The 16,074-nt window shown below is 43.2% G+C and overlaps 1 protein-coding gene across 5 annotated transcripts in view; it reads right to left on the minus strand.

Annotated features, from left to right (window-relative positions):
• Nucleotides 1-16,074, minus strand: part of ANO10 (anoctamin 10) — a 687,222-nt gene that overhangs the window by 616,282 nt on the left and 54,866 nt on the right. The window contains exon 2 of one of the 5 annotated variants that reach the window (XM_056520227.1): nt 7,641-7,733. The exons of the other annotated variants lie outside the window; for them this stretch is intronic. The gene's annotated coding sequence lies outside the window, so the exon portion shown is untranslated. The remainder of the gene's footprint in view (nt 1-7,640; nt 7,734-16,074) is intronic. 5 annotated transcript variants of the gene reach the window in all.

Genomic DNA, 16,074 nt, shown 5'->3' on the forward strand with positions numbered 1-16,074 from the left:
TCATTTGTATAGGCAGGGCCGGGCATACCGTTTTTTTTTTTTCAATAAAACAAACGCGGCTCAGACCGCTCTCAACAACTCTCCCCTATGAAGGGGCCCCTCTTGCATAATGCTCTCCTCTTTGGCTGGTCCCCCGGCCCCAAATAAAGTAAGCTGGGGCAGGGGTGCTGCCGCTTTAACATGTCCGTGCATATGCACGCCCGGCATCATGGATGCGTTCCTGCCCCGGCTGCTACGTCGCAGAAGGAGATCCCGCCACTGCTGAGAGCTGCAGTTGCAGCTTTTACAAGGTGCGGACAGTACGGAGGTGTACAGAGGGGTGATATGGTTTTGGCTGGGGATGGAATGTTTAGTTTAGGATGACGGGGGGGGGGGGGGGGCACTGTAGGAGTGTGGAGAATGACAAGGTGGGGTACTGTAGGAGTGTGGAGAATGACAGGGGGGGTACTGTATGAGTGTGGAGAATGACATGGGGGGCACTGTAGGAGTGTGGAGAATGACAAGGGGGGCACTGAAGGGGTGTGAAGAATGACAAGGGGGCACTGTAGGGGTGTGGAGAATGACAAGGGAGCACTGTAGGGGTGTGGAGAATGACAAGGGAGCACTGTAGGGGTGTGGAGAATGACAAGGGGGGACACTGTAGGGGTGTGGAGAATGACAAGGGGGGGGGTACTGTAGGAGTGTGGAGAATGACAAGGGGGGAACTGTAGGGGTGTGGAGAATGACAAGGGGGGCACTGTAGGAGTGTGGAGAATGACAAGGGGGGGCATTGTAGGAGTGTGGAGAATGACAAGGGGGGGCACTGTAGGAGTGTGGAGAATGACAAGGGGGGGCACTGTAGGAGTGTGGAGAATGACAAGGGGGCACTGTAGGAGTGTGGAGAATGACATTGGGGATGTATTGAGGACTGTGGAGGATGACATTGGGGGTGTACTGAGGACTGTGAAGGATGACCTTGGGGGTGTACTGAGGACTGTGGAGGATGACATTGGTGGTGTACTGAGGAGGATGACATTGGGCGGTGTATTGAGAAGACCTAATGGCTGGACCAGATGAAAAAGAAAAGGAAAGTGACTCAGGTCACTGATATCATTGTGCATTCTCCTGACTGTCCCATCAGAGCTGTAGTAACTTTTAGGTTCTACAGTATTGATGGGTAAAACTGTACCCCAATCTGTGGCTCTCCAGGCATGTTGGAAGTTGTAGCTTTGCAACAAGTGGAGGGTCACTTTAACCAATGGGATTTTGAACTATACAGACAATTTTATTTTGGCAGGGGTCCCACTGTTGAGACCCCCACCCCAAAAAAAGGTCTGCATAGTCTAATATGCCGGGTCTATTTTTGGTCCCAGTCCAGCCCTGTGTATAGGTGTCTTTAAGACACCGATACAAATGAATAGCCACAGCCCAAAGCCACAGACTGGACCAGGGGGAATCTCTGGATGTCGTATATCTGGATTTTTCCAAAGCATTTGATAACCACATAAAAGGTTGGTGCATAAAATGAGAAGGATCGTGCTGGAGGACAATGTGTGTAAGTGGGTAAGTAACTTGCTCAGTGATAGGAAACAGAGGGTGGTTATTAATGGTACTTATTCTGATTGGGTGACTGTTACTAGCGGGGTACCACAGGGGTCCGTCTTGGGTCCTGTTTTGTTTAATATATTTATTAATGACCTTGTAGAGGGGTTGAATAATATAGTAACAATCTTTGCAGATGATACTAAACTCTGTAAAGTGGTAAACACAATAGAGGACAGTGCACTATTACAACTGGATCTGGATAGGTTAGAGGTTTGGGCTGGGAAGTGGCAAATGAGGTTCAACACTGATAAATGTAAGGTAATGCACATGGGGAGGAAAAATCCAGGCTGGGATTATGTATTAAATGGGAGAACACTTGGGACGACTGACATAGAAAAGGACTTAGGAGTCTTAGTTAACAGTAAATTTAGCTGTAGTGACCAGTGTCGGGCAGCTGCTGCCAAGGCTAATAAAATCATGGGGTGCATCAATAGTGGCATAGATGCCCACGACAAGGAAATAATCCTACCACTGTACAAATCACTAGTCAGACCACACATGGAATACTGTGTACAGTACTGGGCACCAGTGTAAAAGAAAGATATAGTGGAGCTGGAGAGGGTTCAAAGACGGGCAACCAGGGTAATACGGGGAATGGGAGGACTACAGTACCCAGAAAGATTATCAGAATTAGGGTTATTTAGTTTAGAAAAAAGAAGGCTTAGGGGCGACCTAATAACTATGTATAAATATGTCAGGGGGCCATACATACTCCCATGATCTCTTTATACCCAGGACTGTATCTATAACAAGGGGGCATCCTCTACGTTTAGAGCAGTGGTTCTTAACCTGGGTTCGGTGAGTCAGTCCCAGGGGTTCGACGGGGGAGGTCGCAACAGGACAGGCAAACCAAGCAATTGCTTGGGGCCCCGAGGAGAGCCGGTGTTTGCCCGTTCTGTAGCGACAGGGCAATTCCCCCTATCACTATTAACTCCCTGCGGCCCCGCGTTAAGTTTAAAAAAGCAGGGCCGCCGGGATGTCACCAACGTCCTGTGTGTGCGCCCATGGAAAATAAGGCACCTAGGACCAGAGGATAGAGAAGGAGGAAGACACGCGCTGGCCAGCTTGGTAAGTGACCACCGGTCCCGAGACCTACTGCTATAGCCGGAGCGGTGGTCGGAGCACTGAAGTGGGCAGTACACAGGCATACAGCCTCCAGCCATACACTGTATATGGCTGGAGGCTGTATGTCTGTGGGGGAACACTGGCTACATCAGTGATCTTCAACCTTTGGACCTCCAGATGTTGCAAAACTACAACTCCCAGCATGCCCGGACAGCCAATGCTGAGAGTTATAGTTCTGCAACATCTGGAGGTCCGCAGGTTGAAGACCACTGACCTACATAATGTGGGGGGAACACTGCCTGCCTAATGTGGGGGGAACACTGCCTGCCTAATGTGGGGGGGGGGGGGGAACTGCCTGCCTAATGTGGGGGGGGGGGGGGAACACTGCCTGCCTAATGTGGGGGGGGGGGGGGAACACTGCCTGCCTAATGTGGGGGGGAACACTGCCTGCCTAATGTGGGGGGGAACACTGCCTGCTTAATGTGGGGGGGGGGAACACTGCCTGCCTAATGTGGGGGGGAACACTGCCTGCCTAATGTGGGGGGGAACACTGCCTGCCTAATGTGGGGGGAACACTGCCTGCCTAATGTGGGGGGAACACTGCCACTGTTGCGAAAATGACATGAGAGTGGCACTTGCCAAGGTAAAGCCGCGCATTTCTGAACTGGTCTCTGAAAGACAACAGCAGAAGTCACACTGATTTGCAGTAAATATTCATTATGTTTTATTTTTTTTGTGAAAATCATGTTTTCATGGTTTTGTTCTTAAAGGGGTACTACTGTGCTGACAACTTATCCCCTATCTAAAGGATAGGGGAAAAGTTGCCTGATCGCGCAGGGTCCCTCCGCTGGGGACCCCCGCGATCTCGCACGCAGCACCCCACTCTCATCAGGCCCTGGAGCGAACATCCGCTCCAGGTCTGATGACGGGGCCGGTGATCGTGACGTCACGCTCCGCCCCTCAATGCAAGTCTATGGCAGGGGGAGAGACACCTGTCTCGTCCCCTGCCATAGACTTACATTGAGGGGGCGGAGAGTGACATCACATAGGGGCGGAGCCGTGATGTTACGATACTCCGGCCCAGTGATTGGCAGTCATCAGACCCGGAGCGATGTTTGCTCCGGGGACTGATTATAACGGGGTGCTGCGTGCGAGATCGCAGGGGTCCCCAGCGGCGAGACCCGGCGCGATCAGACAACTTATCCCCTATCCTTTAGAGGGGGGATAAGTTGTCAACACGGTAGTACCCCTTTAATGGTTTTGTTCATTTTGTGCACCTGTATAAATATTTACTTAAATATATACCTCCTATGTTTTGAATTTGAAAAAAACATTTTATTTTTTCAATTAAGAGGGGTTCGGTGAATGCGCATATCAAACTGGTGGGGTTCAGTACCTCCAACAAGGTTAAGAACCACTGGTTTAGAGGAAAGAAGGTTTCTACACCAGCACAGACGGGGGTTCTTTACTGTAAGAGCAGTGAGACTGTGGAATTCTCTTCCGGAGGAGGTGGTCATGGTGAACTCTGTAAAAGAGTTCAAAAACGGGTCTGGATGCATTTTTGGAGAGTAATAACATTGTTTGTTATGTAAACTAGATTTATAGGGACAGAACGTTGATCCAGGGATTAATTCTGATGCCATATTTGGAGTCGGGAAGGAATTTTTACCTCTAGTTTCAGGGTTTTTTGCCTTCCTCTAGATCAACTCAGTAGGAACTCAGTAGGGATATAGGTTGAACTTGATGGACTCTGGTCTTTTTTCAACCTCATGAGCTATGTTACTATGTGCTCCCTGCCTGGCACTTCTGTGATGCAGGTGGCGCGATAAGTGCTGCCTGCATCATCTGCTCTGGCCAGGCCTGATTAGAAGAGGCCAGAGCAGCGCAGTACCTGGGACAGGGAGCCTAATTTTTCAGGTGAACAGTAATTCCCACACCTGTGACTACAACTCCCATCATGACCGTCTGTCTGTGCATGATGGGAGTTGTAGTTTGCAGAAGCTGAAAAGTCACAGTGGCAAAGTTTATGTGGTAGCACAGTAACATCATGTATTCTGGGGGCACTGGGACATCATGTATTCTGGGGGCACTGGGACATCATGTATTCTGGGGGCACAGTGGCATCATGTATTCTGGGGGCACAGTGGCATCATATATTCTGGGGGCACAGTGGCATCATATATTCTGGAGGCACAGTGGCATTATATATTCTGGGGGCACAGTGGAAACATTCTGGGGGGCACAGTGTCATCATATATTTTGGGGGGCACAGTGTCATCATATATTCTGGGGGGCACAGTGTCATCATATATTCTGGGGGCACAGTGTCATCATATATTCTGGGGGCACAGTGGCATCATGTATTCTGGGGGCACAGTGGCATCATGTAATCTGGGGGGCACAGTGGCATCATGTATTCTGGAGGCACAGTGGCATCATGTATTCTGGGGGCACAGTGGCATCATGTATTCTGGGGGGGCACAGTGGCATCATGTATTCTGGGGGAGCACAGTGGCATCATGTATTCTGGGGGGGCACAGTGGCATCATGTATTCTGGGGGGCACAGTGGCATCATGTATTCTGGGGGCACAGTGGCATCATTTACTATGGAGCAAAATGTGTGGCTGTAATATACCAGGAATATAGCATGTGGCAGTACTATACCAGGGGCATACCCTGTGGCAGTAATATACCAGTATATATATATATATATATTTATATATATATATATATATATATAGATAGATAGAACAGTGTGTGGCAGTAATATTTTCAGGGGCATAGCGTGTGAAAGTGATATATTTGGGGGTAGAGTATGTGGCAGTATTATATTCAGGTTGTATAGTGTGTGACAGTAAAGTATTCAGGGGAACTGTGTGCCATTAATATATTAAGGGGTACAGCATGTGGAAGTATTATATTCAGGGGTACAGCATGTGGCAGTATTATATTTAGGGGTACAGCATGTGGTATTATATTCAGGGATACACAATGCCGCAGTATTTCATTCAGGAGTACAGTATGCAACAGTATTATTTTCAGGGGTACAGTCTCTGGCAGTATTCAGAAAATACAGGAAACAGTAGTTTTACATCCTCCAGACTCCAGTCGTTTTGTCTATTTCCTTCATGGCACTGTGGCCATTAAGTGTGAACCAGGCCTCAGTGCTTTGCTCGGACCTTTACCAGTGGCAGACCTGGATAAGCGGACCCTCACTAAAAAGAGTTGAGTACCCCTGATGTAGGGTATCATTTTAATCATATGCACCTACAGAATAAAGAGAATGTATCATTTTCACCCAAAAAATGTACTGTGTAGAAACGGAAGCCTTCAAAAGTTACAAAAAACAGTTTTTTCTTCAATTTTGTCACACAATGATTTTTATTTTTTTTCCATTTTGCCGTAGATTTTGGGGTAAAATGACTGATGTCATTACAAAGTAGAATTGGTGGCGCAAAAAATAAGTCATCATATGGATTATAGGTGCAAAATTGAAAGAATTATGATTTTTTTAAGGGTAAGATGGGAAAAAAGAAAGTGCAAAAACAGAAAAACCCTGAGTCTTTAGGGTGCGTTCCCACAGGGCGTATACGCAGCGTATTTGACGCTGCGCAAATTTTACGGCAGCAGCGGGAAATACGCTGCGTATTCCTTGCTCACTATACACACAGGGCTTTCCGGCGGCAGCCCTGTGTGTAGTGAGTTTTGGAGACGGGGCCGTGTGCCGGCATGTCTGTGAAACGCGGCTCCGCCTCCAAAACTCACTGCACACATAGGGCTGCCGCCGGAAAGCCCTGTGTGTATAGTGAGCAAGGAATACGCAGCGTATTTCCCGCTGCTGCCGTAAAATTTGCGCAGCGTCAAATACGCTGCGTATACGCCCTGTATACACTTTATTACACTTTTAATTTAGCTCACTAGTCTGAATTTCTCTCTAAGGGAGGGGGCGTGGCCTCAATGTGCAGGTCTACGCCCCCTCCATCAGTATGCTAAACTACAAACTCCCAGCTTGTCCTCACTGACAGTAGCGGGACACAAGCTGACAGTGGGAGGATTTTTCCTCCAGCTGTGAGCCCTCCAGCTGTCAATCAAGGAAGTGTGTCCATGACATAGGTGATGATGTATGGACACAGCAGGACTAGTATGTGTCCAAGCAGGCAGAGGGGGCAGTTGTTTGACTGGCTTTTTCAGTAAGAAATACTGAAAATTTTCTAATGAAAGCAATTTCAAAACCTATTGGTTTTGCATGCTTTACAACATATTAAAAGCATTTGTATCTGACAGTGCCCATTTAAGAACAGTGCCCAGAAAGATCAGAATTAGGGTTATGTAGTTTAGAAAAAAAAGAAGGTTTAGGGGCGACCGGATAACTATGTATAAATATATCAGGGGACAGTACAGAGATCTCTCCCATGATCTATTTATACCCAGGAATGTATCTATAACAAGGGGGCATCATCTTCATTTAGAGGAAAGAAGCTACACCAGCACAGATGGGGGTTCTTTACTGTAAGAGCAGAGAGACTGTGGAACTCTCTCCTGGAGGAGGTGGTAAGAGACCTCAAAAAGGTGCTTGGATGCATTTTTTGAAGAGTCACAACATTACAGGTTATGGAAGGTGCAAGCAAGTAGAACCAACCCCAGGCTTCTGAGCGCGGACAGGACCAGGACCAGTCCAAACGTATGCAAGAAAAGAAGACTGTCCAGGGCACACACGTGTAAAACCGAGCTGCTTTATTGCATAGTTACCATAGGATACATCGGACACTCAGGTAACGTGACGCGTTTCGGCCCGCAGGGCCTTAGTCATAGTCGTATGACAGGTTATATTACAGGTTATGGATACTAGATTTATAGGGACAGAAGGTTTATTCTGGGATTTATTCTGTTCATTAGGGACTCATTAGGGATATAGGTTGAACTTGATTGTCTGTTTTCAACTTTATGATCTATGTTACTATTAGAGATGAGCGAATAAAAGCAGACGAACCTGAATTCGTTACGAGTTTCAGGATTTATTCGATTCTTCTGTGCGAATCTCTTCATTAAACTCCATTTTACAGTGTTCCAGGCTCCAGGACACCTAAAATGGCGGATCCACATGTCAGTACATGGGGCAGGGGATGCTGGGAAGGTGGGAATGCGAGGCGGGAAGCGAGGTAGGCGTGATGACCCTGAATCACATATGGGATGTAGCTTATCAGCATTCATTGACCCCTGTGATGTCACAGCCCTATATAATCGGCAGTCATTTTGCGGCTGCTCATTTCATGCCATATACACTGCAGAGATAGGACTGACAGTGTGTCTGTGTGTGTTACACAGAGAGACGTTGAATTGATTACACCGCAGCGTTCCACTGCCAACTGCTAGTTACATCAGCGTTGTGGACAGAGAGAAGTGCAGTACTTGTTGTCAATGAGAAGGATTTTGACGCCAGCCATTAAGCTTCCAGTCACTTCATTCAGCATTTTATCAGAAAGGGGCAGATAGCTTTTCATTGTCTCATACATATCAACAAGCTGCCAGAACTTCATGAACCTTATCACAGGAGGCAGGAATGATTTTTCAGCGCAATTCTGTGTATTTTTCCCCACAATAAATCATCTGCTGCTTATACTAGTCTGTAGACTGTATGAAAACCAGTTCACACCATTCTTAACACTCTGTGACAGAGTGCAATTTAGGGTTTAAACCCCTCCCCCTTTTTTTTGTGCTGCACTGTTGTGTCCTGCTGCTGTGCAAAAACATGTTTTTTCAGCAGACTGTAGTGCATTTGTCTGGCCTCATACATGCATACCACATACCTACATCAAAGCAGTCTACTATTTTGCTTCTGTAAATCTGTAACAAGTCTAGATACTGAAAAAGCCCATGCAAAAGTAATCAACAAAAAAATAAAATCAAGATTTTGGAGAGGCTCTTGTCCGACTGGCTTCCAAAATGACCTGGGCTACCCAATCTGACACCTTTTACCCACGGTGTCTAAAAAATAAATAAATCAAGTAAAATGATTGGGGCTCAAGGTCTGGGATATGGGTACAATTAGTTTATTAATTAATTATAGATATAAATTCAGGTATGTGATATGTTGCCTGTGGCTAACAGGGCCATTGTAAGCCAGCAGGAACAATAAATTGTAATAAAATATAATATAAAAACCATAAATAAAATATAATTAATAATATATATACGGAGACCAATAAAATATAAGTATAAAAACAATAAGGTGCATTCGGTAATTAGGGGAAACAAATGTCAATCAATCAAAATTCTTAAAAGTTCTCCCCTTTCAAGTCCAATAGCAAAGTATTTGAATTTCTTTTTTCAATAGTTCCAAATGTGTCAAAGGAGGTAAATGTCTTTGTATAAGTTCCTTGCAACAAAGTATATCTTTGCAATCACCACTTCTACTATGTAACCTGTAGCAATTATGGGGTCAGCTCCACTGACTTAAGAAAACAGTTTATGTTAGGAGTCAATGCAAAGTTATTTCGGGATATAGACACTGTGGTCTCCGGCGGAGTCGAGGCGCCGTTGTTGCCGGTAAGTTATAGAAACTGTGATCTCCCGGTTTGCTGATAGCTGGTAGTACTGGGTTCCAATTAGCTGCTTAACCGATGTATAAGCCGTGCAGGCACACCGTTGGAGACTCGGCCTTCTCCTGATGTAAACGGGGCAATACAACGGTGGGCAAAGAAGCCGGGGACTGCAGCGCTTCTACTGCATCCCTTAATGGAGTCCCAGGTGGCGTGCTCGTGTTTCCAAAGCGCGCACTGTTCAAGCAGGTGATTGACAGATGTCTGTCAAAGATGTTCTGAGGGTAAAGTGGTGATTTGCACTAACAGGTAAATAGTAGGTGGTCTTAGTATGAATGTGAAGGGGTCACTGGATGCGTTTCAGGACTTTCCTCAGTCCTTTCTTCAGCAGTTTAGATAATTATAGGTGTCGGGGGGTCAGTATCCTCACCTATATATACAAATTGGCCCTTCCCCACCAATCATGATGTCACAACCAGTGTCAACAGTAGTAAAACTATAATTTATGAATGGAAAGGGGAAAACAGTGCTTGATGGAGATGGAAAACTTCAAAATTATTTTCATATCTGAGACAAAGTAAATCTCCTAAATATCAAATAAATCATGTAAATGTAATAAAAATTTAAATATAATATTTATTTTTATATATATATATTTTTTATATAAAAACTGAATAAAATGTAGGTACATAGTAAGAATGTAATGAGCAATCAATGGAATGAAATATGAAGAATGTACAAATTAATATATAAATAGGTGTGTATGTTTATATTGCATGATTGTGGGACCTAATTGATGTATATAACAATATAGTAGATAGAAATGTATAAATATGTATGAATTCATGTGAGTCGTATATTATTGGGGAATGTAAATGTCACAGTGTTGGGACCTCTGGAGTATTATATAACATAAATATCATATAAAATATAAACATTATAAAAACATTAAATATTATATAAGATGTTAAATAATAAATAGGATGTGAGCAAACCTAGAATATCTTCATATATTAGATAGTATACAAGCCTAAAATATAACTAAAATCACTAAATTACATGTCTATACTGGGTCCGTGGAATAGAGGGAGGGCCCAATGAAGGGTCCGTCGGAGTGCTGGGAAACAGCCAAACGCCGACGGACCGTCCAAAGGGACCACCTCTTGCATCAGTTCAGAAACCCAAATATCTCCATGTCGTTGTTCAAACCTCTTGGGGCCAAGGAGCCGAATTCGAATATCTTACGGGATTCGGCCCTTGACATTTTGCTAATATAGTTCCCGCCCCTCCAGTCTTGTTGAATCTGTTGCAAAGCTGTGTATTTTGAAGGGTTACCCTGGTGGAAATGTTTAAAATGTGCGGACAAGGGATGTTTATCATTTTGTTTTTTAGGTTATACCGATGTTCTAAAATTCGCGTTTTGAGGGCCCCTGATGTACGTCCCACATATTGCTTGTGGCACGGGCATTCTATCAAATACATTACACCCTTACTCGCACAGTTTAAAAATTCATTAATTTTAAAATCAAAGTAATTGGATGTGGATTTTAAATTTACAGTGCGTTTTTCAAATGTGGTTGCTTTACAGTTAGGACATTGTCCACATATGAAAAAACCTTTTAGGTCCACCAGGGTAGCTGATTTTTTGATGGAATTTTCCTGCCGTACAGTGGGGGCTATTTTAAATTACCTAAATTAGGTGCTCTTGTGTACACGATTGGTGGTTTATCCAGTACTATCACATTCAAAGTTCTATCTTGCTGAAGTAATGGCCAGTATTTTTTTATTATATTTTCTATTTGTCTGTGTTGTATATTAAATGGAATGATTAATTTAGAGTTGTCCTTATTAATTGTGATGGTGGGTTCTGGGTTTCGGGGAATAAAGAATGTAGATCTATCTAATTTGCGAACTGTTTCTAGTGATTTATGCAGACTAGCCAAGGGATATTGTTTATCTAAAAATTGGTCGGTAAGGGCTACGGCTTCAATCTCGAATTGATCATTTGTTGCACAATTTCGTTTCAATCTACGAAATTGACTGGTCGGTATATTTGTTAGCCATTGTGGTAGGTGACAACTTGTGTGAAGAATAAAACCATTTTTTTGCAACCGATTTTCTAAAAGTGCTACATATTAATTTATCTATATTTGTGGTGATAAATAAATCTAAAAATTCAACCAACACTACTAATATTTGGTGTAAATTTTAAATTGAGATTATTAAAATTTAGGGAAAGAATAAAATTATCTAGGTCCAATTTAGAGCCGCGCCAAATAAAAAAGATGTCGTCTGTATAACGGTGCCAGGACACCAGATTGCCGCCCAGCTTGGGAATAATGGTGGTTTCTTCCCAATTCACCATAAACAAGTTGGCATAGCTGGGGGCGAATCTGGTGCCCATAGCTGTGCCGTTAGTCTGCAAGTAATATTCCTGACTGAACATAAAATAATTATGGGTAAGTATGAATTCAATGCTATCAATGATGAATTGTATTTGGTCCAATGGTAAGTCTGCTTGTTTGGTGAGAATGGAGTGAGTGGCTGAGATACCTTATTGGTGATTAATGATGGTGTAAAGTGAGCTAAAGCGACTGTGCTGATGTGTGCCATTAACCCATCAGATGCCGTGAGCAATACAGACTGTGGCATCTGCGGCACTTCTAAGAGCTGATCTGATCATCCGTGGCACGGCCAAGATGGCGGACAGAGGTCCCCTAACCTGCTCCAGCTGTCACATATATGCAAAAGTGGTACCAATAAAAACTACAGATCAGAGCGCAATAAATGAGCACTTATACATGCCAGTATACAGTCACTTTGGAATTTTTTTGCGTGTACGCCGTTGACCATGCGGTTTAATTAACAATATAAAAATTAATTAAGAGTTAATATATCTGGAATAAATTTATATAAATTTATATAATATACTAAAAAAACATTGGATATATTTCAAAATGATAAAAAATTATAAACACAAATAAAATATACTTTCTATCCAAAATAAGCAGATATATAATAATCAACAAAAAAATGCAAAAAAGAAAATAAAAATAAATAGAAAATGAGGCCATAGAGAATGGTTAAAAATGTTATTGAGCATTCTCTATGGTCTCATTCTGACCATGCGGTATCAATCTCGAAAGGCTGAATATCCAGTAGGATTCTCGATTGATTAGATATTGAAAGCGGTTAGGTTTATCTGCTGAAATAGATTCAAGAATAACTAGGCGTAATGAAGACATGTCATTCTTGTGATTACTAGTAAAGTGCCACGATACACTGTGCAATGTGAATTGATTCTTAATATTAAGTATTTATCGGTACCATTTTTGTATTGATCGGACTTTTTGATCTCTTTTCATTCTTCATTTTTTCATGCTATAAAAAGTGACCAAAAATATGCTATTTTGGACTTAGTCATTTTTTTTTTTTTTGCGCGTATGCCATTGACTGTGCGGTTTAATTAACAATATATTTTTTATAGTTCGGACATTTCCGCACACGCGGTGATACCACGTTTATTTTCATTTACAGTTTTTTTTTATGGGAAAAGGGGGTGATTCAAACTTTTATTAGGGAAGGGGTTAAATGACCTTTATTAACTTTTTTTTAATTTTTTTTGCAGTGTTCTAGCTCCCACAGGGGGCTATAACACTGCACACACTGATCTTTTACATTGATCCCTGCAAAGCCATAGTTTTGCATGGATCAGCGTTATAGGGGGTTGATTGCTCAAGCCTGTAGCTCAGGCTTGGAGCAATCAATTGCCGATCGAACAAGACGGAGCAAGGTAAGGGGACCTCTGCTTGTGTCCTAGCTGATCGGGACATCGCGATTGTCCTGATCAGCCCGACTCAGCTGCCGTGAAGCTTTTACTTTAGATTTAGATCCAGCGATCAATTTTGATCGATTGGTGCCGCATGCTATTAGCCCAGGGTCCCAGCTATCATAAGCCGCCGGGACCGACCCGGTATGATGCGGGGTCATGGCGTTTTAAATACCGGGACCGGGTGCAGGGCGTACAGGTACGCATTGCGTTCCTTAAGAGGTTAACCATTATACGCTCACCACTGTTGTGTATGATGCTACACAACCTCTCCAGGTGAGCGGCTATACAGCCTTTATATACATTTCTGATTCTCCTCTTATTACACCATGGAGCGTGGTTATTTCCTTTTTCACAGAATTGCACACATTCAAGGCACCCCTTGCCTGAGGCAGTAAAACAACCCAAAAACATAATTGAACCGCCACCATATTTCACTGTAGGCCTTATTCCATTTTCGGTAAACAGTAGAATGAGGTGCTTTACCAAAGAGCTCTATTTTGGTCTCATCTGTCCACAAGACGTTTTCCCAGAAGGATTTTGGCTTACTCAAGTACACTTTGGCAAAATGTAGTTTTGCTTCTTTAGGTCTCTGTGTCAGCAGTAGGGTCCTCCTGGGTCTCCTGACATAGTGTTTCATTTCATTTAAATGTTGACTGATAGTTTGCGCTGACACTGATGCCTGCAGGACAGCTTGAATATCTTTTGAACTTGTTTGGGGCTGCTTAACCACCATCCAGACTATCCTACATTGACACCTTTCATCAATTTTTCTCTTCCGTCCACGCCCAGGGAGATTAGCTACAGTGACATGGGTTGCAAACTTCTTGATAATGTTACGCACTGTGGACAAAGGCAAATCTAGATCTCTGGAGATGGACTTGTAACCTTGAGATGGTTGATATTTTTCCTCAATTTTGGCTCTCAAGTCAGTTCTCAAGTCAAACAGTTCTCTTCTCCTCTTCTTGTTGTCCATGCTTAGTGTGACACACAATGGAAAGACTAACTGAACTTCTCTCCTTTTTATCTTTTTCAAGTGTGATTTTTATATTGCTCACACCTGTTACTTGCCCCAGGTGAGTTTAAAGGAGCATCACATGCTTGAAACAATCTTATTTTTCCACAATTTTGAAAGGGTGCCAATAAATTTGTCCAGACCATTTTTGGAGTTTGGTGTGACATTATGTCCAATTTGTATTTTTTCCTCCCTTTTTTTGGTTTAGTTCCAATACACACAAAGGGATATAAACATGTGTATAGCAAAACATGTGTTACTGCAATCCTTTTCTGTGAGAAATACTTAATTTTCTTGAAAGATTTCAGGGGTGCCAACATCTACTGCCATGACTGTATATTAAATAGTACCCCACTAGTAACAGTCACCCAATCAGAATAAGTACCATTAATAACCACCCTCTGTTTCCTATCACTGAGCCAGTTACTTACCTACTTGAACACATTTTCCCCCAGTCCAAGCAATCTCATTTTATGCACCAACCTTTTATGTGGCACCGTATCAAATTATTTGGAAAAATCCCGATATACAACATCCAGCGATTGCCCCTGGTCCAGTCCGGAGGTCACTTCCTCATAAAAGCTGATCAGGTTAGTTTGACAGGACCGATACCTCATAGACCCATGCTGATATGGAGTCATACATTTATTTTTATCAAGATATTCCAAAATAGCATCACTTAGAAAACCCTCAAACAATTTACATACAACTAACAGGCCTATAATTCCTGGGGTCACCTTTTGACCCCTTTTTAAATATTGGCACCACATTTGCTATGCGCCAGTCCTGGGGAACAGACCCTGTGACTATAGAGTCCCTGAATATTAAAAATAGGGGTCTGTCTATTACATTACTTAATTCCTTTAGAACACGGGGTGAATGCCATCTGGACCTGGCGATTTGTTTATTTAGATTTTTTTGTAGGCGGCATTGTACTTCTTCCTGGGTTACACTTACTGGGTAGGTAACCTTATCTGGCTGTATTTCACCTGGCATTTCATTTTCCTCAGTGAATACAGTGGAGAAGAATTTCTTTAACCCCTTAAGGATGGACCCATTTTTTTACCTTAACCCCTTAAGGACCAAGGACGTACCGGTACGTCCTTGGTCCTGCTCTCCTGATATAACGCGGGGTTACACAGTAACCCCGCGTCATATCACGGCGGGCCCGGCGTCATAGTGAAGCCGGGACCCGCCTCTAATAGCGCGCAGCGCCGATCGCGGCTAAAAGTGAAAGTTCCAGGTAGCTCAGTCGGGCTGTTCGGGATAGCCGCGGCATCCCGAACAGCTGACAGGACAGCGGGAGGGCCCCTACCTGCCTCCTCGCTGTCCGATCGCCGAATGACTGCTCAGTGCCTGAGATCCAGGCATGAGCAGTCATGCGGCAGAATCGTCGATCACTGGTTTCCTATGAGAAACCAGTGATCAATGATGAAGATCAGTGTGTGCAGTGTTATAGGTCCCTATGGGACCTATAACACTGCAAAAAAAAAAGTGAAAAAAAAGTGAATAAAGATCATTTAACTCCTCCCCTATTAAAAGTTTGAATCACCCCCCCTTTTCCAAAAAAAAAAAAAAAAAAAACACAGTGTAAATATAAACAAACATATATGGTATCACCGCGTGCGGAAATGTCCGAATTATAAAAATATATCATTAATTAAACCGCTCGGTCAATGGCGTGCGCGCAAAAAAATTCCAAAGTCCAAAATAGTGCATTTTTGGTCACTTTTTATATCATTTAAAAATGAATAAAAAGCGATAAGTCCGATCAATGCAAAAATTGTACCGTTAAAAACTTCAGATCACGGCGCAAAAAATGAGCCCTCATAACGCCCCATACACGGAAAAATAAAAAAAGTTATAGGGGTCAGAAGATGACAATTTTAAACGTATTAATTTTCCTGCATGTAGTTATGATTTTTTCCAGAAGTCCGACAAACTCAAACCTATATAAGTAAGGTATCATTTTAATCGTATGGACCTACAGAATAAAGATAAGGTGCCATTTTTACCGAAAAATGTATTACGTAGAAACGGA

Source organism: Hyla sarda, chromosome 5 (assembly GCF_029499605.1).
Source record: "Hyla sarda isolate aHylSar1 chromosome 5, aHylSar1.hap1, whole genome shotgun sequence".
NCBI classification, from domain to species: Eukaryota; Metazoa; Chordata; class Amphibia; order Anura; family Hylidae; genus Hyla; species Hyla sarda.